This window comes from Halichoerus grypus, chromosome 9 (genome assembly GCF_964656455.1).
Source record: "Halichoerus grypus chromosome 9, mHalGry1.hap1.1, whole genome shotgun sequence".
Classification (NCBI taxonomy): Eukaryota; Metazoa; Chordata; class Mammalia; order Carnivora; family Phocidae; genus Halichoerus; species Halichoerus grypus.
The window spans coordinates 29,464,982-29,489,055 of NC_135720.1; the positions used below are offsets into that span (position 1 = coordinate 29,464,982).

Genomic DNA, 24,074 nt, shown 5'->3' on the forward strand with positions numbered 1-24,074 from the left:
TACTACCATTTGCATTGTTTTCTTACAAGACCCCTTCCCTTTGTAACTCCAGCTACTGTGTCCAGATTAGGCCAATTCAGAATTTGTGGTTAATGCACTGTAATTGCTCCTACCAAGTCCTTACCAAGTGCCATGAACTATGCTACACTCTTAACAAACAGTAATTGTATGTATTAAATGTTATTATTCCCATCTCACACAGGAAGAAGCCAAGGCTTGGAGAAACTAAGTGACTTTCAAACAGGAGCATATCTAAGAAACCATGAAACAAACCCTTGAACCTGGCCTGTCCGAGCCCAATGCTTCACATACTCCTACTAGGTTACTCTGCTGCACTGCTCTGTGGAAAGCTGGGCTTCCTGCTCCTTACCCTAACCCTTCAACGTGGCCTTCATTGTCTCCTAGTCACAGACAAGAAAATCAGGAGTAAGAGAACTTAAGTGCCTCACCACAGTTCACAAAGGTAAGAACTGATTGAGTTTGCATCGGAGAGGTCTCTGTCATTCTAAAGCCACCACTGCACTGAGCTGTCCCCCTGGGACGTTTCACGGTGTGTAGATTAAGTAAAAAGCACAGTCATAGCATGTTTATAAAATGATTCCAATTCTCCACATGCATTGCATGCTTCCAAGAACCAACGCACTTCTACTAACCAGCCGGATTCTTTTAAACCAGTAGGGCTCAATAGTGGATAGCTTAACACATTTGTGCCGAATCACTGGAGCCAACCTATTAAAACATTAGTCTCTGTCTAGTGATCTTGGCCAAAATACAGAATTCTGGAGTGAAAAGAGTATTGAGAGATGACTTAGTCTGTTTTTTTTTTTTTTTTTAATCCCAATGGGGAATTAAAGGACTGAACAAGTTGGGAGACTTGCCCCAGGGCCCAGAGTTTCTGATTTGCAAACTGGGAAAAGGAGGGTGCCTGTCTCTACATTCTCAGGTGAGTGCTCTTTCCACAACAATATATTTCCTTGCCTAGGTCCTATTTAAAGGTACAGCACAAACTAACTTAAGAACAAGTCAGTAGCCTGATCAGATAATCAAGTTTCCTCAAGTTTTAGTTCTTTAAAACCATTTTTTATGCAAGGGCATTTGTCTCCGGAGCAGATCCTAAGTCTACAGATCAGATGCTTTTTAGGGATGCCTCATTTGGAGCGTGACTGCTTCACGGTTAATGGGGTTTTAGCAGATGATAAGCTAGCGTCATGGGGGTGGTGGTGGCAGAAGACATGCAGCTGCCCACTCATGCTTCTAACTCTCAGCATTCTCTCATTTACAGGGTATTCCCCTGGTGCTCAACTCACGAAACGATCCATCGCCCCCTCTTCTCTCCCTCCTCCTGCTAAATAACCTTGAGGAGATTTTGATCGGCAGCTTGCTTCAGTCTTCCCACACAGTACGTGGAGCTCCCACCTCCACCCCTAAAATACACTTCCTCAGCCCCTGTGTTCCATAGATCTATTTCCCGTTGCTTGCTCACATTGAGATGGGAGTTTTGTCAGTCCCTAAAGGACCTCGTCTTTGTTCTTTTCCTTTATAACATCTGGCACTGTGACGATCAAAAGCTGAGGATGAAGGGAAAGTAGCATGACACAAGGCCAGAAGACAGCCTCAGTAATCAAAATTCAGTCTTTATATTTAAAAAGAAAAATGCAGTACTGTTAAATATATCAGGTGAAAGGAAAGACTGCACACCATTTTCTTTCTCCCGAGCATTTCTTCCAAAGTGGGACCCCTGTGAAGTGCAGCGTGGATGGGGATGGATGGATGGGGACTTGGACTGACCAGTAAGGCTGTGTGTGCTCCTTAGACCGGTGACACAGGTCCAGCAGCTGGATGGGGAGCTCCCTGGGTGAGGCCCGCGGGCGAGATTTTGCTGATGCCTTAACGTAGGTAATTGCAAGTGCCTCGCCTGGTATTCTCCCTTCTTCCCTGCCCAGTTCCGATGAACATCCAGTCCTTTGACTGTTCCGGCTCTTCCTCCCCACTTTCCTCAGCCACCACACAGGAGATACTGTGGTCTGATGGCACTGGCCTGCCACCTGGGTGGAACCGCCCCAGGCCTTAAGCCCAGCCGGAGAGAAGCTTAGAATTGGAATTCGGGGATGATGACTTTTGTCCTGAGGCTTTCCACTAGCACTCATTAGGGACTGGACACCAATGATTTGCAACTTAGCGCCCTGAGCAAAGGTTACCTGGTTTTGCATATTGACCATTGGATCCCAGGGCCTGTGTTGAGCCAAGGATTCTGAAACTGGGTGTGGGGGCTGATTTGGTTCCCAGAGGTCTTCTAATGACCTTGGAGCTAGGGGCTCAACTTCAAAGAGTAGCCCCTGGAGGAGCCCAAGTTCAGTGGTGAGAGAGGGGGCCATGCTTGTCATGCCAGTCCATGCAGCGCTAATTGCTTTGCATCCAGATGTTTTCTTCCTCAATGCCAGTAGTGAAGTGCCTAAGAGATCACGTTACAGATGAGATGTGAAGGAACTCGTCCAAGTTCATACAGCAAGTGAGTGGCAGAGGTGAAGATGATGCCACATCCAAACTTCACTCATTACAGCACTTTCGTTCCACTCGTTTCCAAAAATAAGTATAAATAAGCCAACTCTGTTCTCAACATGAAAATATGAACCTTTTCATATGAATAGGCCTTATATCCCCAGTTAGATTACCGTCAGGTAGTAAATCTAATATTGTGTTCTATTGTTGCAAACAAGAAGTGCTTTCTGAATAAATGCTGATTATTATAACAGCAAAGTGGTTTCAAGGATATGTTTTCAGTCCCGGCCACCTTCTAACTTTTTCTCCATTTTTCTACTTGAAAAAATTACGATGCCTGTACCTTATCATTGTGACAAGACACGGTTTATGAAATAATTGTCTCCCTGCCTCAGCTCTGCTCCATTTATTCCAAATAATCAGTGTTGTTAGTTAAGTAGTCTTCCACACTTATTTCCTATTTATCCAAGTGTATTCAAATGTATGGACAGATACACCATTTTCTGCTTTCTTATTTTTAAAGCAAGAAAAATAGCATTGTTATCCCATATGCAGTACTCTGTAGCTTTGTTTACTCCCTGTGATGTGGGCAAACGGGATATGTAACATCATGGAGAGTGTGATCCCGTTTTGGTTACAGATATCACACATATCTTCCCAAGTCAGTAAATACAAGCTTATGCTAATAGAATTCTATTAGCTCCTGGCTGCATAATAGTTTCCCTAATGAGTGAATCATAATTTACTCAATTATTCCCATATTCATAGATGTTCCAGTTCCCACTGTCTTCTCAATAGCTTCCGCTTGATCAACATGATGTGTGGCCTCTTCACACCTCCACGCCTGCTTTTACACCTGGGGTCAATTCATGTCTAAAAGGTTGTCATTTACTCTTTGGGCAAATGCCTCCTGAGCTCTAGGGAATTTGTTTTCTATAATTAAAATATATGAAGGTATCTCTTCTATTCCGTAACTAAGGTTAGAGAATGTCTTTTCCGTACACTCTGATCTTGTAGGTAATGTTTAGTATACAGAGCATGTGATCTTTAGAAAATGGAAAATTTTGAGTTTACAAAGGAATCTTACGTCTTGTGTGATCGTTTCATGTATTTGTAGCGTGTGACTTCCATCCCACTTGACTTGCAACAACAACAAGGATTTGAGGCTGCTTTTTGCTTTTCTTGGCTTTTCAAAATTGTTAAACTGTCAAAAAATGTAAGCTCCGTGAGGAAGAGCCTAAGCTCAAGCTGGTCTAGTTCTCTAACGTATCCCTAGCGTGGAGCCTGATGCCTGGCGTACACGTGGGCTGTACCAGTATTAGTCGAGTGAGTGACAATCCACTCAGAAATTTCACATACTCTGAAACTCACTGTGTTGGGTCAGTAACAAGTCATGTCCTAATTCATGTTGTAGTTCTCCTCTTCCGAATGACAACGGGGGACTTACTTAGTTGCCTGAGCTCAATTAACCCCTGAATCAACCGGGAGTCTCCCCCTGGGGACTGACCACGAGGGAGCCGGGAGCGGAGGAACACATTCAGATACCAGCTGAGAATACAGCTTCCAGAATAGCCAAGAGGGACAGGTGGTTTAAAAGCTGAAGCTCTCAAGGCATCATTTATCTCAAGGCCACAAACATATGCTTCTATTGGTTAAATCAAGCATAATATAGTGGAATACTATGCTGCCATTAAAAATGATGATGCAGGGGGCGCCTGGGTGGCTCAGTCGGTTAAGCGTCTGCCTTCGGCTCAGGTCATGATCCCAGGGTCCTGGAATCGAGCCCCGCATCGGGCTCCCTGCTCAGCGGGGGGCCTGCTTCTCCCTCTCTCTCTGCTGCTCCCCCTGCTTGTGCTCTATCCCTCTCTCTCAAATCAATAATAAAATCTTAAAAAAAAATTTAAAAAAAAATGATGATGCAGGAAAACATTGAGTGGCGTGGGCAAACGGGATATGTAACATCATGGAGAGTGTGATCCCGTTTTGGTTACAGGAAGTAAGTAGGTGTCTGGTGTATATGTATAAAACCAGAGGGTAGACACTAAAATGTTAACGGTATTTCTAGAGGGAGGTGTTTGTAAGTTTTAAAAAGTTTTGCTTCTCTTTGCTTCTCTGTCAAAAAATTTCTAAAAGGAAAACAAGCCCTGGAAAAAATTGTTTCTGTGAATACTACATCACTCTTATTTGCCGTCTTATGAAATCATAGCAGTTTTTTCTTTTACCTAAAACTCTTTCAACAAAATAATGCTTTGAAAAGAAATAGGGAGGGGTGATATATGTCCCCAAAGCCGGAGAACTAGCGAGCAAGATTCTAATTACTAAAGGAACTGGTAAACAGACCAGGTAAAAGTTCCCTCCACAAAAGTGTTGATAACTGTGATCTACCTGGTTATTATGCTGACAAGTTCTAGTTGCAGAAAAATAGGTGCAATTATAATAATTTTTGACAATTGTAAAGTAGTTTCCTTCACAAATCTGACAAGTCTTGGGGAGAAATATCTTACTTGCTTAGAAGTCCCCCACTGGCACAAAGGAGCTGCCGCGCACTTCAGGAGCGTTCAGATCAGGGCTCAGCAGCCTGGAAACATATTTTGCAGTGATTTGAGATTACACATGTCTCAAATGGGACGAGTATACTTGACGCCAAGTGGCTTTCCCGGGACCAGCCACCAGGTCGTTGTGCTGTTGCAGGATCCACAGTCCTCGCCGTTTGCACGAGTAACCAAACCTTGAGTTGTTCCTTCCTTCGTGATCCTTACAAGCTGGGAAACATTATATTCTGGAACGTCTGGTTTGGCGTCAAGTGTCAGATTAGTCCCAGATGGTGACACTTCATTGGAGAGGGCAGGAAAGCAGCTGGGAAAATGGCTTTGTGCTTTTACAGCTCTTGCTTAGGAGACCAGCTGCAATTAATGGCTTGGTGAAGATCCACGCCTCTGGTCTAGTCCTGGCACCCAGGCGTAGCTCAGTTCCGGCACGGGAAAGCTTCCCAATCAATATTTGTTAAATGAATAAATTTACTGTATAGATGTCCACATATAAGTCACACTGCGAATTCAGACTTTCAATCTCCCCTAGCCCATTTGCTTCGTGCGAATGCACTAAAATTGAGCCACCTCTTTGGGTGGTTCCTATAGAGTTCTGCCTAGAAAGGTCTCAAGTTGTTCTTGATCTCTAGAAAAATGCCCATGGATTTTGTCTCTGGGTTTTATTTCCTTAACTCTATTAACAAAATAAAAATGAATTAACACAAGTCAACATGACACACATGCGCACAACCTTGTGCAGTTAAACAACCTGCCAACATTATAATCCTTGCAGAAAGGCACACACACATACACAACATTAACTGGCAACTAGACATAAATAGCAAACCTCTAGAGTCTGTAATAATCTGTCAGTTCATTGGGAGATTTTTATAACGTCTGAACTCACTAAAATAATCCTCTTTGTTCTCTTCCTCCTTCTCCTCTACTTTCTCACTCTTTCAAAGCAACTAATAAGTAGAACTAAGAGAAGGTGGTAAAAGAAGACAAGTGGAAAGGTTCTATTATTAAGCATCTATTGTATGCCAGGCATCATGCCAGGCATTTTACATATAATGTGTCTTTTAATCCTCACAAACCCCTTACCAAGTAGATATTATTAACACTATTTTTTGCCTCAGAAAACAGAATCAGAGAGGAGAGGAGACTTGCATAAACTCAGACAACTAATAAATGAAGTGGAAGGGGACCCAAGTCTTTTTGTCTTAAAAACTTGAAGTCTTTGCTGTCCACTGCCAACAATGTAGAAATCTTCCGGCTCCCTAAGTGTGGTCTCCTTGGAAGATTATTGGAGACTCAGAAGGCTCAGCGTAAGAGTCATTTAACCGGTGCTATCTTTCCTTAGCCTCCTCCTCTCTGACTGCGGCGTCTAATTTTGAACAAGTGGCCCCGGAGCTTGAGCAATAAAATCCTGTGGTATGGGAGGCCCACACGGGTTGACTCAACCCTCGTCTGGGTCCGCGTCTCACTTAGTTCCCTTCCTCTTTTCACTTTCAGGCCCCAGCCCATGTCTGTGTCCTTTGCACAAGGAACAAGTGGCCTTCCATGCTTCCACGGGATGACAGCGCACGGTGTTTATGGTGATTTGTCTCACGATGTACGGTACATTTTTTATGGCACCAAAGATTAGCAGGAACTTGAGTTTTGTACATAGAAGTGAAAGATCGCTCCTGCAAGAACTGGCACACTCTGGGCATTTCCTTTAGCCTGGTTGCATTTTTATGTGTGTTCCTAACAGATGTCCTAGATTTAAATAACTGGTTTATTTTTCAGTTAGACTTCGTAATTGTTCTTCTGGTACAAATTAATTTGGATCAGGTGATGATGTCAGGAGTACACTGGGCTATTCTTTTATGTCCCCCTTTTTGCAAATATTTTATGAACTTTTACTCATCTATTTACTTGGGAGCTAAGAAGGTGGTACTTACTGATATATTCATTTGGTATCTGCAAAAATATATAGTCTTTCCGATATTCATGTTCCTGGTGTTCAGGAACAGTCTGAAAAGGGAAATGGGACCTCTTTAATGGCTCATGACCATCCTCATCTTCATCTTGTTTTAGTCGAACAAACTGTGGACGTCAGGGCCCATCTTTCAGGGGTATGGAGGGTGCAGTCCTAATGTTTCTATCATATCCATATTTACATATGGATGTTACAAAATTGATATCATACAGCGTATGCTCTTCTGCATCTTACATTATTCCCTTAAATACATTTCATAGCTATTTCCCCCAACTCAATGAATTTTTTCCCAAAGCACAATTTTTCTGGGTTGTGCACTATTCCTTTTCAGGATATGACAATTTATTTAACGCATCTCCTATCATTAGAAATTCTATTTGTTTCCAATTTCTCCTCATTATAAAAAATGCTAGAACTATATTTTTGTGTGTGGATTGGTTTACATAGCCATTCTGATTATAAATTTTTATAAGTATGGAACTGCTGAGTCAGGGGTCCACACTTTTAAGATTCTGAGATATTGTGAAAAACTGTGATTTTTGTCAGTTTTTACTCTCCCCACCAGTTTTATTTCCCCTCCATCTATGTTGACCTCATATCCTAGCACATGATTTGGGCTCATTTTGAAGCTGGGAACATTTTGTGTTCATTTTCTCCACTCTGCTGAACACCCACTTCTGTAACTTCCCCAAAATAAGCATTTGTGGAGTTGTAATGACTATGTATCTTTCATTTCACTTACTAAAATCTGTACTGAAAGTGAGATGATCCCACATGTGTCAAATTAATTGTTTACAGCTCTTTGTGAAGCCCAGTAACATGCCAGAGAGATTCTGTGGTTGATCGTAGATAAGTTTTCTCCTTCAGGTAATTTTCTTATTCTTCTATAGCATGGATGCTGTACTTTTCTTCAGATAAAATGGCTTAAACAAGGCATATAGAATTATGTTTTGGGATATATATACTCAGTATTCATCAGTAATGGTTTTAGACTTATTTTTTTTTCACCTGGAAATATATCGTATCGCTCTTACACCCATTTATCAGCTGGGATGCCTCTGCATTTAAGGATAATATCATTCATTTCTTTGTACTAGAATTCTTGTCTCTTTATTTCTTGGCCAGGTTAAAGAAATTCAAATAATGTTGGTATTGGGAATACAGTGAGACAAGTTTGGCATCCCACTAAGAAAATAAGTCTTCTCATTTGGTGCATACACAATGTTCTGAATGGCTATTATGATTAATTAACTTTTCCATGTTGATCTAGGAAGTTTTACTAGCTCTGAGAAAACTAGCTCCAACTAGCTTTTAGTCTGATCACATACAGAGAACAAGTCAAGTGAAAATGGAAAAAGCCAAGCAACTAATCTTTTAAGGAGCAATAGTGACTTTTTTTTAAAAGGCATCTCAGTCTAGTTAATAAATTGTTACCTCTCTTCCTGAACAGGATGTTATTCTATATGGGAATTACAAATATACATTTGAATATTAACTTTTCGCCTGCCATATTTGCTACTGTTTGTTCAGCTGGTTCAATCTCTGCTACAAATAATCCTTTTTTGAGCTCTTTCTGGAGGTGTGGCTTGGGAGTTGTTCACTTTTAGCTATGCCGTTGTGTTAGGGCAGAATCTAACCTCACAGAACTTGATTTTTCACTCAGTTAAAAACTCAATTCTATCTATGCAAGGTGGCTTAATGCTAGTGGACGGAGGTGGAGTTTCACAACGATAAACACTTCAATTTTGCAAGCATCTACTATGTACCAATACTTCATGTTTGTTATCCAATTCTCATGACACTGCTGCAGCTATTTGACAGATGGTAAAATAGGCTTAACGAGGCTAAGTCTCTAACTCAAGGTCACACAGCTAGTAGGTGGCAGTTGGGATATTCCAACCCAGCTCCTTTTAATTCCAAAGCCACGTCCTTTCTTCAGTAGGACACTTCTGAATCTTTTCTTACATCTGTTTATGCTGTTGTTCTGTGAGATGCAATGGAAGAAATCGCAGGTAAAAAGAGTATGGAGAGCTCATCTAGCATAGTCATTTCACACCGTGCTTCTGGAAACACTCCCTGCCAACAAGTGGCAGCCTTGGGTAGCACACCTGATTCTCCCCCTTTCAAACCAAATTTGAAGAAGGAGCAGAGCCTGAATGTAGGGTAATTTTGCTTTTCATTCCACACAGGTACCTTTTTCAGTATTCCCGAGGTACACGGCATAGAAAACTGGGAAACTACAGGGAAATTAAAAATAGCACAAACATTAATACTCACATATATGTGCCTCAGCAGCACACATGGAAAATACATTTGTCTTGTGTGGCACAGTTAATGGTAGCAAGGATGATGAATAAAAATGGTCTGTTTTAAAATTCAGACACTCTAAAATCTACCCGTGGTTTGTTAAGAATGCTGGAAACGTGATGTGTCCTCGTAAGAAGAACAATGGCCAAAACATATGGGCATTGAGAAGAACATTTCTTTTGCCACTGACTCTTTAAAATTCTGGGCAAATTGCTCATTTTTCTATATTTTAAAATAGTTGGGGGAAGCATTACAAAGACTATTTTTAAGTTAAATATTTACTATCAGTAATACATTTCTTGTAACTGCTGGTTCTCGGTTGCCTGTCCCTAGCAAGAGATATTTCAGATACAGTCTTTCCTAAGGGAGTCGTGATGGGCTAAAATACTCCAAGTTTCCCTGAGATAATAGTGCTCCTCTGTGCTAAGCAGAGGGCTAAACACTTTCATTTTCACACAACACCCCTTTGAGGTAGGTAATATTATTGCACTCGAGTTTCAGATGAGGAAACTGAGACCCAAAGGAGATTAAGTAACTTGCCCACTAATGCAGTAGGGAAATAGTGGAATCAGGATTCAGACTCTGGTGGTTGGGTGTCAGCATCCGGGGACAACTCAGGGAGAGCCAGGCTACTGTTTAGGAAGTTGATTTTTCAGTGAATACTGCTTTGTGTTCAAAGTGACAGAAAGGGTTCTAACCAGGGCTTTACAGACCACCTTCAGCAAGACGCTGAGAGCATAATGACCGAAGGGAGAAAAGGAAGGATCCTGCTTAGGATCCAGGCCTGAGGACGGCCAAACTCTTGAAGACTTACTGGGATTGAGAGGCCCTCTTAGGGATCATTTCTTGCACAGAGTCAAGGGAGAAGAAGGAAAAAAAAAAAAGGTCTTTAGCTGGAAAATTACTTTAGGCTTCATGAAAGGTTCACATTGTGAGAAGGAGGACTATTGTACACCATTCTGTCTTTGGAGTTCATGCCTAGGGTTTCAAAGATTTTTTTTTTTTAATTTATTTGACAGAGAGAGACACAGCGAGAGAGGGAACACAAGCAGGGGGAGTGGGAGAGGGAGAAGCAGGCTTCCCGAGGAACAGGGAGCCCGATGCGGGGCTCCATCCCAGGACCCCGGGATCATGACCTGAGCTGAAGGCAGATGCTTAACGACTGAGCCACCCAGGCGCCCCCTGCCTAGGGTTTCAAATGATTCTTGACTTTGGCTTCTGGCAGAGGCAGAGCCAAGCAGCAGACTCTCTTTGCCCCCAGCAGGGATCTTTCCCACACACTGTCCCGCCATATGGGGCCACACCCACATGGCGCTCCAGTGCTTTTCCCTTTAAAAACATGTAGGGGTTCACAGTTCCTTGGTCTTGCTTGGCCTATCCCCTGGGTGGGGCTGTTTGCTTCTCAAAGCAAAATGGCTTCTATCTTTAGGAAGCTCATCTAACGCAGGCAAAGCTGCTTTATTTAGAGGCTGATCATTAAGACCATAATTGGATCAGGTCTATGTGCCAGTCACCCTGACATATTTATGGCATGTACTTTCTCCAGATTTGTCCCCTTCCATTGTCCAGGTCACAGGGAAAGTAAGAGAAAAGGAGATTAAGTTTCAGGGTATTGCTTAGAGGTGATTTGCCCACAGGTACATTTTAGCATTGGCTAGGATACAGAGAGTCTTTACAAAAATAAAAAATAAAAAAAAAGTAGAATTTGTGCTGGGAATCAAGTACAATCAATCCTTTCTGGTTTGCTATTGCTTCTGATCTAATTTAAGGATTCTCTGGATTATGTATGTGCTTTTTTTTTTCCTCTTTTCATTTTGTCTCAATTCGGGGTTTATTTGTTTCAGTTTATGGCTATTTTTTGTTTTATTGTTTTTTTCATAGGATTATTTTTACTAAGGGGAACCACCACAGACAAAGATTCTTTAGAAAGCTTGACCTAGATCTTAGTCTTTGCTGTTGAGCAGAGTGACCCTGGATGAGTCACATAACTTTTGCATTTGTAAAATGTATTGTGTCATGTCAGTGATTCCCAAGCATGGCTCTCCATCACAATTACCTGGGGAGTGTTTTAAAATGAGATGCCTGGGGTCACCTGGGTGGCTTAGTCAGTGAAGTGTCTGCCTTCGGCTCAGGTCATGATCCCAGGGTCCTAGGATCGAGCCCCACATCGGCTCCCTGCTCCGCGGGAAGCCTGCTTCTCCCTCTCCCACTCCCCCTACTTGTGCTCCCTCTCTCGCTGTGTCTCTGTCTGTCAAATAAAGAAAATCTTAAAAAAACAAATAAAATGAGATGCCTGGTATAAAGCGGGGGGTGGGGGTGCAGATTTTGGGAGATGATGGAATTTTTCTATATCTCGATTATGATGATGGTTGCATGGCTACATATGTTTATCAAATTCTGAGAATGGCACACTAAGAAGGGTGAATTTTACACTCTGTGGGTTATTTTCATTTTTAAGTTTAAAAATAATTTTTAAATCCCCTGAGTATTGACATATTTAAAAACAATGCTTAGGCCCCACCCTGAACCAATTGCTTACTGAAGGTTATCTCTTCTTCTAAGCATCTCTGTACTTGTGAATCTAATGGGAACCAACCCAAATGTACTGCTGTAATGATCCCAGGTTTAGGTGTTTGTCATCTGTAGGCGTGACGTCAAGAGTAACCCGGGTGACCAAGCAACGTGGGTGCCTACAGTCATAGCATGTCTGGACAGGCCACTTAAATCACATGGGTAATGGAGGAAAACATGTGGCTAAGCTCTGTGTTTAATACTCAATTAGAGCATCCTTTATGATCACTGAGCCGATAACGTGAGAGCAGCCAACTTCCGATCCCATATTAGAAATCAGTGGAAAAAAAAAAAATCAGTGTAAAGATAGAGGATCTTGAACTTAGAACTGTGTATCAATGAAAACTATTGATTTTTTCTTAGCATTAAAAGAAACAATGCTCTGGAATGAGTCTAACACCAATCACGTAACTGTAGGTAAGTGTCCAGCAGAAAAAGGCTCACTGAGTTGAACTATGTGGATTTTAAGAGAGAAAAGAATGTTTATTAGGGCCAACTGATATTTTAAGCTCAGTGTCAACCTCTGAGAGAATTCTGCCCTAATATTAAGGAAATAGATATATGAAACCCTCAGAATTAAAAGTGTTTACTGACAGCATTGGGAATACATATGCTAGACTCCTAATAGGAAAACAAAATGTTGAACATATTTTGCCTTGTTTAAAGTCATGGAAGAATGCAGTAGGTATGTTTTAGGATGTGTCTCATCCAAAATACACTTCCTTAGGACCACCCCTCACCAGCAGGCCCTTCTGAAGCTGAGGGCTTAGGTGACCACATTTCTGTAGCGTAGCCTGGCTATTGCTAATGGAACTGTGGCAGGAACCAAGGTCAGCTTGATGGGGGATACTGACTACAGTAAGACCCAGATGGCTCTTTGGGGGGAAACCAGATCTCAAGGTGGCAGAGGAAAGGGGCTGCAGCTGTGTATGGCAAGCTAAAGCCGTGGGCAAATATGGAATCAGAGGGAAGCAGTAACCACAAGTAGTAATAACAGCAACAGCAACAATAATAATCATGGCTAATGCTTAGGAAATGCTTCTGGGCCAAGCATCCGGCTCATCCTAGCCCCTGGGAAATATCACTGTCTTGATGATAAAAGAGGAAACCAAGACTTGAATGTGATCACTTTCCTAGGGTCACGCAGCTGGTGAGTGGCACAGCTAGGAGGCAACTCAGGTAAGGCAATTCTCAAGCTAGTTCACGAAGTCTCCAAGAGTGCTCTTCTGCCTCTTAGGAAGTCCAGGAGGCAACTGCAGTGAGGAGAGTGGGAGGGATGTGCAGAAGCTGACCCATGAGGCACAGGGGAGCAAGGAGAAAGGGCAGAGCAATGGCCCCATTCTTGAGAACTTGTGGGCTTCCAGCTGCAGTCTGCATGTGACTTTTCTGTGTTTGGTGGAAGAGCTAAATTTTACATAATCCTGTCCTCCCTGCCTTTATGAAGAACTAGTTTCACAGGGATCCTCTGTTCCTTGAAATCAAAGAATGCTAAACTAGAAAGAAGAAGTATCTTAAGGGAGGATGAGGTCGGGAGGATATCTCTTATGTAGAGGATAGGGCAGAGAGAATTTTCATGACTCTCTGGTTGTGATACTATTTTTCAGGCATCTCAGGTTTAGGAAGATGAGTACCTGCAGTTCATTAAGGAAACATCTTATCAAGGAAAACTCCACAACAGGATACTAGGCTGCTGAGCAAGCTTAGACTTTCTCAGCAATATACTCAGTGTCTTGAATTACAGCTGTTGAATCTAGTTCCTTAAGATGTTTTCTTTTAGGACCTTTGCCCCAATTACTTTAATGGAATTATTTGTCCGTTTTTCAAAGGTTTTACCTGCTACGAGGTCCCTCATGCCACTCATCTCCTTTCTCTGATGTGAGACACGATTTATAAGGGCTGTGTGGTATTGTGACTCAGAGTAAGAAATACATATTTGATCTTTGTCCTAAGTGATGAGCGCAATAAAGATGTCTTTTGTTATGTTAAATAGGTGACTTTTTTGGAAAGCACCTAAGGATAGAGACTGGTTGCTAGGGAAACAACCTTGTGATTCTGAGGGTTGGAACATTCAGTCCCCCCCCAACCCCAACCTCAAGGGAGAGGAGGGGGCTGGTGATTGAGTTCAATCTCCAATGGTCAACAATTCAATCAATCATGCCTGTGTAATTAGGTCTGCATAAAAAAACCCAAAAGGATGGGGTTCAGAGCATTTCTGGGTTGGTGAACCCATGGAGATGTGAGGAGAGTGACCTTTAGGAGAAGACATGGAAGCTCCACACCCTTTCCCCATAACCTGCCCTGTGCATCTCTCCATCTGGTTGTTCCTGAGTTATATCCTTTTATAATAAACCAGTGATCTAGTAAGTAAAATATTTCTCTGAGTGCTATGAGCCACTCTAGCAAATCAATAGAACCCAAGGAGGGGGTTATCTGAACCCCCAATCTACAACCAGTTGGTTAGAAGCACAGGTGACAATCCGGACTTGTGATTGGTGTCGAAGTCTGTGTGTGTGTGTGTGTGTGTGTATGTCTGTGTGTGTGAGAGAGAGAGAGAGCCGTCTTGTGGACCAAGCCCTTAACCTGTGGGATCTAATGCTATCTCCAGGTGGATAGTGTCAGACTTGAGTTGAATTATAAAAATCCACACATTGTAATTGGACCAGACTGCCACTCTCCCTAAGAATAAAAATTTGGACTCCTCAACAATGTGCTAGGACTCCTAAACTTTTATGAGGCAGCTGTCCTATTGTGGAAACAAAATAAGCTGGCAACCTAGGTTAGTCATTTGTGTTTTCCGGGGAGGAGCAGACTAGGGGGTCATCCAGGAGCCCAAGAGCAGACACACTAGGAGCGAGCTTTTCTCTCTGATGCTCCAATAGAGGTCAGCCGGACAGACACAGAGGCATCCAGGAGGGGAGGTGCTCAAACGAGATGGGAAGCCGGCCACTGTGCAAATTTCAGAGTTGTGGGCACATGGGGGGTCAGTCTTTAGTTTTCAGGGACTTGAGAGATGGCTCCGTTTTTGTTTTTGTTTTTTCAATTATACTGAAACACATCAGCAAGGGAAAAATCCACTCTGGCTCACCTGTTTGTTTATTCTGCTCTCTTGTGATTTCCCAAAGGGCTTTATTATTACTGTATGATTTTAGCTCTTTGCTCCCCTGAAGAGAGGCTCGGGAACTGACAACCTTTCCCTCTAATCTTACCTTAGTGTTCTTTCTGAGTTGAGCCACTAAAGACTTTCTGTGTGAGGCTGAAAAATATTTAAGCAAGCAAAATATGTAAGTTCCAGCCAGTTTAACATGGCATCAGAGCTGTTGCTAGGCAGGGCATTTTAATACACGAGCATCAGCCTGGGTTGCCAGGTTGGCACCAAGTCATAGGTTACCTCACCTGTCCTCCTAGTTAATCTTGTTATGTTAATGGGTGCGATTTCCCCACCGTGGAGACTCAATGTTCTTGGCACCTGGACAGCGCCCTACGGCTTGACCCAGAGGTGTATAAGAACTTGTCAAGAACTTGGTTGTTGCCAGTCGAGGCTGCAGGCACTCCCTGACCAGTGAGTGGTCCCAGATCCACTGGAATGTGCACACAAGTGGACCGTGAAAGACTCCCTCCAGGAAAGCAACCTTGGAAGAAAGGGAGGGACTTCGGGAATTCCTTTGGTCCTCAGAGCATACTTCACAGGTTTTTATGGCATCTTTATGGTTCTTTTCCTTTCTCAGGGGAAGCATACGTTTTCACATTTGCCTGGTGCCCTGGATATGACATCCCAGCTTAAGCACTACTACATTCCTGCCCATCTGAAGAAGCTTGCTTCTGTAACGGGAACTTGATTCATAGCACACTTCCGGAACACCTAGTCTAACCAGTACATTCGTTATGTGAGAGGTCTGGAGAGCCAGATTTAGGGCCCCCCGTAATTATGTGGATGGAGCAGCTCCCAATTACGCTACCGTGTATTTACGAATTTTCTTGTTGCCTTGATGGGTGATCTTTACCTTTGGAGGGTGGTGGGCCTCACCTAGCAATTCCACACTGCTGGAAAGCCTGGGGATTTGCTGTTACCTCTTCTAGAGGTGGTCTGCCAAGAGCTGGAAAAATCCATTATTATTATTCTTGGCCTCATTTATAATCCACAATGTGCCTCGCAGAAAACTCACCTGTTAATGAAGTTTTATTTTTTGATTTAGGGTAAAAAAAGAATAAAGAAAGTTTGAAGCCTGTTTTTGAATTGTGTTGAAAAGTCAGATCATTGCTAAAACTTTGAACAGAGTTTTTATCAAATGGCGGGGGTGCGGGGGGGGGGGGGGTAGAAACTGGAAACTGACCAGCCCAGCCTGGCACACAGTAGGCTGAGAGGGGTCCTGCCCAGTCTTTTCGGTTGGAAGTTTTTAGCCATTCTTCTAAAGGAGGCATTGCAGAATCAGAATCAGTTTCCAGATCTTTCCAAAGAAGCCACTAAAAGAGAGTAAGACCTTTCAACCCTTTACATTAGGCGTACTTAAAATAAACTTAACATAATAAAACTCCTTTTTTTTTTTTCTTTTTTACATATTTTGCCTATTATGGGCTCTCCTGTCAAAGTTATGGGAACTGTATCAGGATAAAGGCACACACTCAAAACCCGGAATTTGTTGTTTCTCAAAATATCTTCGAGGAGGGAATTTATGGGGAGCCTGCACATGGTCACAGACTCATGACGTCACAGAACAAGAATCATGGTCATTCTGGGCCACTCCCCAGTTGGGAGAGGCATCACTCCTGTCACATTTGAGTGACAGCTATTTGACTAGAGCACAGATGATCAATACATTCATACCTATGGAAATGTACATGTCCATTAAAATCTTTGGGTGTACCTATTTTTGTTTAAAAACTTTTTCAGTTTACTTTTTTAAAAAAATAAATGGGATTTTCCTCTGTGTCCCCTAGGCTAACTATACGTCCCCTTCAAGTACCATGATTGACTCAGGACTAACCCCGATTCTAATGTATCTCCCACTAGGCTCTGCACTGATCAAGAGCACTGGGTTTAACTCTTCAGTTACTTCTTTTATTAGATGTGCAAGCTTGAGCATTATTCAGCCACCTTAGCCTTTGTTTCTTTTCTTCATCTATAAAACGGTGACAATATTAGTATTCATTCTCTGTTGTAGGTTTTTTGGTGAAGATTTAAATGACAGTAGAGAGCTTAGTACGGTACCTGGCATATAGAGAGAGCCCTATAATGGTTACTGTTATTATTATTGTGATGCCAGTATCTAGTGTGGTTGTTGACTCACATGAGACTCAAAATGCTTTTAAAAATTGATTTATTGTGGTTACACTGAGTCGTGCTTATCTAGCTCTCTGCTCACTCTGTGCTTTGGTCTACAGGGCTGAATGTGGCTGGAGAAGAGCAACAACTGTGTTGACTGGCTTCACTTTACATTCCTGACCCTTAATCTCAAGTGGGCACTTCACACTGCCCAGCACTCATACCGGGACTCTAACTCAGTCATCCTCTTACTGATGGAGGTGAGTAGTTCATACTTTCTTCTCCAGCGTCAAACCTCCCCCATTCCCACTCTTAGCTAATAATCATGCTTCTATTTCAATGCGAAAAAAAAAATGCTCCCATCAACCCCATACCTTCTCCCCTTCTAGAAGCCTGTGTGTTCTGTATTCTGCCCTATAACCATGGAGGGTGCTGTGTCCTTGGCTGAAACCACCCCCTTCACTAAGCACTATAATCTCCCCACCTTGCTCACTCAAGCACATTGCTCTAGCATTCTCCTCTCTCGGCATCATTGATTTTTCTCTTTCTACTGATTATTATCATTATAATACAGATATTTTATTTTTTCTCCCACCCTTAAAGATCTTATTTTGACTTTCTTCTGACCTTCTTTTCTCCTTCAATTATACCCCCATCTCTCTCATTCCCTTTAGTGCGAAGCTCCATGAAAGAGCTGACCATATAAGCTGTCTTCAGTTTCTCTTCTCAGTCTCCTTTTGCTGATTCCCAACCTCTAAATGTTAGAGAACCTCAGGATTCAGACTATACATCTCTTTTCTTCACTATCTACACTCACCTCTTATGTCCTTCCTAGTCAACCCTGGGAACCAGCAAAGTCAACTTCACCTGGTAGGGTGTTAGAAATGTCCCACCCCAGACTTGCTGAATCAGAATCTGAATTTAACAAGATCCAAAAGTGATCTGTTGCACTTTATTTAATATCTAGGATCACCCCAAGTGAGCCTGTCTAATGGCTTTAAATGGCATGTATTTGATAAGTTGACTCCCAAATTTGTATCTCGAGCAAAGAAATCTCCAGTGAAAATCAAAGTCATTCACCCAACTGCCTATCAACTTTTCCTCATGGGTGTTTTATAGTCATTACCAACTTAACTTGTCCAAAACCGAGCTCTGATCTTCCCACTAAAACTGCTTCTCCAGTTTATTCCCTTTCTTCATTAATCATGACTCCATTCTTTCATTGCTCAGGTCAAAGTCCTTGGAACTGTTCTTGCCTCTTTCCCATTACTGGTCTGTCAGGGATCCCATCAACTCTACATTTTCAATGTAGTCAGAATGTAATCATTCTCATCACCCCACTATCTTGGACCAGCCCTGCTTCTACTCCTTCCACTAGTCTATGCTGAACAGGACAGCCAGAACATATTTTAATAGATTATGCCCCTTCCAACATTCCCACCTTACCTTAAGGTATGACCCATGAGACCCCACGTGGTCTGTTTCCCCCACTACCTCTACTATATTCTTCCGCTATTTTTCTCTTTATTTGACTGCGCTCCAACCTCATGGCCTTTTTCCCTGTTCCTCAAACTCAGCGGACACGCTCATGCCTCAGGGCCTTTTTGTACTTTCAGTTCTCTCTGCCTGAATGCTCTTCCTCCAGATATCAGTGTAGCTCCCACCCTCCCTCCCTCCCTCCCTCCCTTCAAGCCTCTACTCAAAAGTCACCTTCTCCTGAAGCTTTTCCTGGCCTTGCTACCCACAATCTTAGCCTCAACCCCCTCCTTCCGCTAGACGCCCTTTCCCTTATTTATGTACTCATTTATCTATTAGCACATCTAACATTCTTTCCTCTCTCTCTTTCTCTCTGTATTAGAGTTCTCCAGAGAAACAGTACCAGTAGGATTTATATGGATATAGAGGAAAAGATTTATTATGAGTGGTTGGCTTACACGATTATGGAGCTTAAGTAGTTCCTTGGTCTGCCATCTGCAAGCTGGAGGCCCAGGGAAGCTGGTGGTGTAAGCCCAGTCCAAGCCCAAAGGCCTGAGAACCAGAGGAATCAATGGTGTAAATCCCAGTCTGAGTCTGAAGGTCCAAGAACCAGGAGATCTGATTCCCGAGACAAGAGAAGATGGATGGCCCAGCTCAAGCAAAGAGAAAGCAAATTTACCCTTCCTCTGCCATTTTGTTTTATTCAGGCCCTCATTGGATTGGATGATGCCCACTCACACTGATGTGGATGATCTTCACTCAGTCTATGGATTCAAATGCTAATCTTTTCTGGAGACATCCTCACAGACACACACCCAAAATTAACATTTTATCATCTATCTGGATATCCCTTAGCCCAGTCAAATTAACACATAAAATTAACCATCTCTCTCTCTCTCTCTCTAGATATAGATACAGATACACATATTTGTTTGTTTCTGGGCTTTTATCATGTTCCACTGGTTTTGTCAGTATTTGTGAAAATATCATGTTGTTTTTATTACTATAGGTTTATGGTAACTCTGTTCTTCTTTGACATTGGAATTAGCTTTTCTTTCTTTCTTTCTTTCTTTTAATTTATGTCAGAGAGAGAGAGAGAGCACAAGCACGGGTTGGGGTAGGCAGAGAGGGAAGCAGGCTCCCCGCTCAGCAGGGAGCCCGATGCAGGATTCAATCCCAGGACTGTGGGATCATGACCTAAATGGAAGGCAGATGCTTAACCAACTGAGCCACCCAGGTGCCCTGGAATTAGCTTTTCTTGTCCCTTTGCTGTTTCATATACATTTTAGAATCTGTTTCTTGAGGTCCATGAAAAATTTTGCCAGCATTTGGGTTGAAATTACATTGAACAGATTTATTAACTTAGGGAGAATTAACATCCTTATTACATTCAAATTTCGTGTGCATGAAATGGAATTTCTCTGTTTATTTAGGTCTCCTTTAATATTGTTTAATAAAAGCTTTATATTTTCTCTTAACGGTCATGCAGTTTTGTTATGTTTATTTCTATGTAGTATATTTTTTAATGTAGACGTTACATTACGAATTCTTTAATGATATTTTTTCTTTGGGGGTGATTTTTAGATTTACAGAAAAGTTGTAAAGATAGTACAAAAAATTCTCATATACTCCTTATTCAGTTTCAGTTTCCACTAAGTGTTATCACCTCTCATTATTGTGGAATGTTTGTCCAAGCTAATAAATCAACACTGGTACAATACTATTAACTACACTCCAAACTTTATTTGAATTTCCCTGGTTCTTCTACTCATGTCTTTTTTCTGTTCCAGAGTCATCCAGCATTCCACATCACATTCAGTTGTCATGTTTCCTTAGTCTCCTTTGAGCTGAGACAATTTCTCAGTCTTTCCTTATTTTTCATGACATTGACAGTTTTAAGGAATATTAGATATTTTGTAGAACATCTTTCAATGTGGGTTTCAATTTTTCTCATAATGAAACTGGGGTTATGGATTTAGGGAAGAATAGCACAGAGGTTACGTGAGCTTTCTCATTACATCATAGCACGGCATGCCTGCTAACCACGTGACATCGTTGGTGCTTTTCACCTGATCACTTGTTTAACATATACATTTTATTCAGTTTTTTTAAAGATTTATTTATTTGACAGAGAGAGAGAGAACAAGCAGGGGGAGCATCAGGCGGAGGGGGAGGGAAAAGCAGGCTCCCCTCTGAGCAGAGAGCCCGAGGTGGGGCTGGAGGATCATGACCCAAGAGGAAGGCAGACACTTAACTGACTGAGCCACCAAGGCACCCCCATTTTATTTATTTTATCTTGGCTTTTTTGTTTGTGTGTGTGTTTCGTTTTTTGTCTTTTTTTTATCTTTTTAGAAAGTGAAGTCCATAATTTCAATCTTTTTTATTCACTGATGATTCTCTGGTACTAGAACAGAGTCTGATGGATAGTAGGCCTTCAGTAAATATTTGCTGGATTTTTTCTTTTTCTGTTTTGTATTTATGATTCATAATATTCAATAAAATGTCAAACATTTCACATGAATATAAGACATAGGAAGTCATCATAACTGATAGTTGATCAATTGCTCCAACATGTTAATAGAAGTGGGTTAAATTAAACAAAAACAAACCAAAATGCCAATGGACAGCACACCAAAATCTCAAGACACAAATCAGAATATTATTAAGAAAAACTAGGTATATTTTAAATATCTTATTTTCACAGAAGTACAATGAAGCTATTCTCATTCTTGACATCTTGAGATTAAAAAAAAAAAAAAGAAAGTCTATTGGATGACTCAGACAATACCCTAAGTGTGTTGCTCAAAAGCCAAACATGAATGTATAATTTAAATTGGATACCACTAGTTTCATTTCTCAGCCTTCTCTCCCCTCCGGCTGCGTTCCTGGCATATGTACACAAGTGTTCTTCCCTCAGTGTGCCTTCCCTTATCTTCTCCCTTTTGTTTGCAGTCCTCCAACCCTCTTCTTGAACACGCCTCTTCCCATCCTCATTTCTTCACATGACTAATATCTACTCAGACGAACGACACTTCCTCCAAGATGACTTCCCTAAAACCCCTAGACAAGGTCAGGTGCCTCCTGAATTCACTTGCCTGGGGTCATCACTAGATTGGAATCTTGTTCACTTTAACTGTTGAACAAATGATTTGCTTATTCTCTTGAGTAAGGATCTTGTATATTGTGCCAAATACCAAATGTCAAGTAAATTGCCAGGACCCCAAAGATTTATTTATAATAAGTAAGCTTATGCATTATTTGGATTAAAACCAATTGTCTCATCATGCCACCTGATAGCAGCTTTGATATTATGTATAATTTTTTATTTTTTATTTTTTAATTTTTTTTTAAAGATTTTATTTATTTATTTGACAGAGAGAGACACAGCAAGAGAGGGAACACAAGCAGGGGAAGTGAGGGAAGGAGAAGCAGTCTTCCCGCCAAGCAGAGAGCCCGATGTGGGGCTCGATCCCAGGACACTGGGATCATGACCTGAGCTGAAGGCAGACGCTTAACGACTGAGCCACCCAGGCACCCCACGTATAATTTTTTAAAGCAGCATCTAATTTTGTAATGAAAAAAGACTTCAGGGATCAAGATGTGTATGTGGTCAAATTGTGTCTTCATACTTAGCTCATTGGATCTAGTCTCTTGGTGTCTGGAAACATTCTTGTCCAGATCCTTTTTCATTATCCATCACATTTATGGGTGTAATGTAAAACTGGTCAATATTTTCTATCTTAAACAATCTAACAATTTAGGCAAAAATATTTTTATCTCAGGATCAAATATTTTTTACCTCAGTATCTGCATAATGCATATGTTACACTATGACTGTTCAAAAGAGTGTTATAATATATTGTTATGAACTGAATGTCTGTGGCCCCCCAAAATGCATATATTGAAGACCTAACCACCAGTGTGATGGTTTGGAGGCAGGGGGTTTGGGAGGTAATTCGGTTAAGATGAGGTCACGGGGATGGGCCCTTCGTGTTGGGATTGGTACCCTTATAAGAAGAGGAAGGCGGAGATCTCTCTCTCTCTCTCTCTCTGCACATGCACAGAAAGCTATGTGAACACACAGCTGGATAGCAGCTGTCTCCAAGCCAGATAGCTCTTGCCAGAACCCAATCCTGACAGCACCTTAATCTTGGACTTCCCAGCCTGCAGAACTGTGAGAAATAAGCGTCTGTTGTTTAAGCCAACCAGTCTATGGTATTTTTTAGAGTAGCCTGAGATGACTAAGACACATATTATATGTTCTTCAAGGTGCTGAAGAATGTCCTTCAATATTTCTAGAAAAATGTAGCTAATGTAATTATTTGAAGAATAATATGGGCATACTGAAGATTCTGTCAGTAACTGGGGAAAGTTTTATTCACTTGAGTGTTCCATTATTTATCATTTTTGCCCACATACATAATTCCCTTAGATGGTAATAGGTCAGAAGGTGAAGTGTTGAAAGGATGGCCTCACCATGCCACCTGATAGCAGCTTTTATTTATTTATTTTTTATTTTTAGATTTATTTATTTATTTGACAGAGTGAGAGAGACAGCGAGAGAGGGAACACAAGCAGGGGGAGGGGGAGAGGGAGAAGCAGGCTTCCCGCTGAACAGGGAGCCCGATGCGGGGCTCGATCCCAGAACCCTGGGACCATGACCTGAGCCGAAGGCAGCCGCTTAACCGACTGAGCCACCCAGGCGCCCCAGCAGCTTTTATTTTTAAAAATTCCTATGCATGAGTATTATATGGAAACTCTTGGGAAAATCTATTTTAATGTAAATTACTAGTCAATATTTTTCAGCGTCAATATTGCCCGAAGTTACCCAGATTAGTAAGAAATTGACAACAGCAACTTACTATAAAAGGGTAATGTTTAATAAATAATAGAGATAATAGAGATAATAGAAGAATTACATTAAAGTTATTTTCTTATAACTTTTCCCATACCTCGGCCCTACCACCACCAAGGAGCCAAATGTTTTACTATGTCCTTCAACCAATCTTGCACATTTAGATGGTATCTTGAAGATTTTATGTCCTCTTGATAGCTCAAAGGATGTTCAAAAGTGGTTTCAAGTGTCCTGTGTACTTGGCATATGTTTTAAAAATGAAACTGAAAGAAATAATTTTAAACCAACTATTGATCTCCCTTTTGTTGAGGAGGAAGTCTCCAGCTTCTACCTGGGATTAGTATGTGAGACTTGGAGAGTATATTCATCCACGGTGCTTAGTTAACTTAGGTATCCAAGATCAACGTTCAGATATTACTCAGTTCACACAAGGGGAGACATAATCTTGAGGAGACTTACTCTTATATCACCTGGAATTTTTTTTTTTTTTTTGCAGTTGTATCAGTTAGGATGGGCTAGGTAATGTTATGATAGCAGCAAAAAAGATTCAATGACTTTACGTAACAAAAATTCATTTCTTCCCCATATTCATTC

General features: G+C 41.6%; 1 long non-coding RNA gene across 2 annotated transcripts; it reads left to right on the plus strand.

Annotated features, from left to right (window-relative positions):
• Positions 1-7,808: 7,808 nt before the first annotated feature.
• LOC118539107 (uncharacterized) lies at positions 7,809-20,103 on the plus strand. 2 transcript variants are annotated; one of them, XR_013440897.1, is made up of 3 exons: positions 7,809-7,878; positions 17,269-17,409; positions 19,008-20,103. It is a non-coding gene; the product is annotated as an uncharacterized LOC118539107 (long non-coding RNA). The 2 variants fall into 2 exon arrangements; XR_013440896.1 differs by lacking the exon at positions 7,809-7,878 and adding an exon at positions 15,435-15,576.
• Positions 20,104-24,074: the final 3,971 nt, after the last annotated feature.